The sequence below is a fragment of the Haplochromis burtoni genome, unplaced genomic scaffold, assembly GCF_018398535.1.
Source record: "Haplochromis burtoni strain Fernald_Lab_line unplaced genomic scaffold, NCSU_Asbu1 Contig_858, whole genome shotgun sequence".
NCBI classification, from domain to species: Eukaryota; Metazoa; Chordata; class Actinopteri; order Cichliformes; family Cichlidae; genus Haplochromis; species Haplochromis burtoni.
Genome location: NW_024583219.1, coordinates 34,090 through 35,923, shown reverse-complemented (window position 1 = coordinate 35,923; position 1,834 = coordinate 34,090). Strand labels below are relative to the sequence as shown.

The 1,834-nt window shown below is 42.4% G+C and overlaps 1 protein-coding gene across 1 annotated transcript in view; it reads left to right on the top strand.

Annotated features, from left to right (window-relative positions):
* The first annotated feature begins 384 nt into the window (after positions 1-384).
* LOC102307644 (cadherin-12) overlaps positions 385-1,834 on the top strand; it is a 35,045-nt gene continuing 33,595 nt past the window's right edge. Inside the window, exon 1 of the mRNA XM_042215886.1 lies at positions 385-474. The gene's annotated coding sequence lies outside the window, so the exon portion shown is untranslated. The remainder of the gene's footprint in view (positions 475-1,834) is intronic.

Here is a 1,834-nt window from a genome sequence, read left to right as displayed (position 1 = left end):
CCTATCCCAGCTGTCATAGGGCGAAAGGCGGGGTACATTTGGGATATAATGGTTGTACTGATGCATAGTGTTTGAAACTTGAAATGTTCCAAAAATGCCACAACAGCATGTAAAAATGTGAAAGAAACTCTGGTGGATTTGTTCTATGTTAGGTGTAAAAGGGTTAATTAAATTGTATTTTCATGCTATGGCATTATGGTTTAAAAAACTATTATATCAATATGGAACAACTGAACTGAACTGAAACAAAAGCAAGAGAAAGCGAGCGGGTCAAGAGTACGATGAGAAGGAGGGAGGGATTTAGAAGGAAAGAGACAGAGAGATTGGAGGATACAGAGGGAGGCAGGGGGTGAGTGCACATGGAGCATGGTTTTAGTTCAGTGGAGTGAACTGACAGAGGAGCTCGCCACAGAGGGAGAAATATTTGGACTTAACTTCCAGCAGCGTGGAGGGACACTGGAAGGCTTCTGTGAGGTAAATGCACTGCAAGTACCACGGGGTGCTGACTCTGCACACGGAAATTAAATGGAAGTTTCTGTGATTTCTTAACAAAGCTTTTATTTCTATGTGTCAACAAGCATCAAGGTTAGCAAGCTTTAGCGTGAGAGGTAAGCAGTAAGTCGGGGGGGGAGCTTCCAGGCTCTGTCTTAAATCAGTTCAAGAAGTGTCAGCTGCAGTAACGGGAGCTGCAACAAGGCCGTGTTGTGCTTTCCCACACAGGAACACATGTTCACTTTCTGCACTGCACTGCAAGCATTGTTGCACTGTTGCATTCATACACGTTATAATAGTTTGAGAGTGCATCATGTTCTTTCAACATGACTCATTTGCCAAATGTGGACTGTTAAAAAATAAGCTTCAATTGTGGCATTAAGAGTAAAACAATAATAATAGACACACAAAAACCCTGTGAACCACATTCCCAGCAGCTAACAGCATCTGTGTGATTAACCTCTTTCACCTGACATGATATTTATTTGGCCTGGTTCTTCTAAAGAGCGTTTTCATTATACCTGAGCACTCAGACTGCTTCCCTCATTTACACAGGATGTTTGTTCTACTGTCTATCTAAAACTCACACACATTCACACCCCGATGGGTCCATCGGACAGCAGCTTGGGTTTAGTATCATGCCCAAGGATATTAGGCATGCAGACCGGAGCATGGACTGAACAGGGATCAAACCAACAACCTTCCAATTAGTAGATGTCATATTTGAAAAATTCAGGGCATTAAAAATGAAAGGAACTTGAGCTGCACTTTAAATCTCATTTAAATGTTGAAAAGTTACACAATTGTTGTAATGTCCAAGGCAGCCCTCCATTTATGTCCCTTTTATTTAAAAAAATGTGTTCACTCAGAGAGAATCCATGAGACACTGGGAGAACACAGAGTCGCTTCAAACCCAGGACCGTTCTCCTGTGAGGCGATGATGCTAACCGCTGCACCACTGTACTGCCATAGCCTTATTAGTGTAAAAGCTTGTTCCTGAACCTTTAATTAGTATTAGTTTGTCAAGGAGCTCCTCTGTGTATCAAAGTATTCTGGAGTTAATTCTGCGGCCATCTGTCCGTCAGCTTAAGCTTTTCCCAAATCGGGTCATGCAGTAGGACAATGATCCCAAGCATGCCTACAAATCTACAGCAAACGGCTAAAAAGAGAAAAAGAGAAAAGAATCAAACCAAAGTCTAAACTTCAACCTAGCTGGCATGATGTGTCAGGACCTCAGGTAAGCTGTGGATAACTGAACGCACACAAACCCGAGCAGCGTTTTTCATTTCAATCAGGTTTATGTAGTGCCAAAACACAGCAGCGGTCACCTCAAGATACTTAA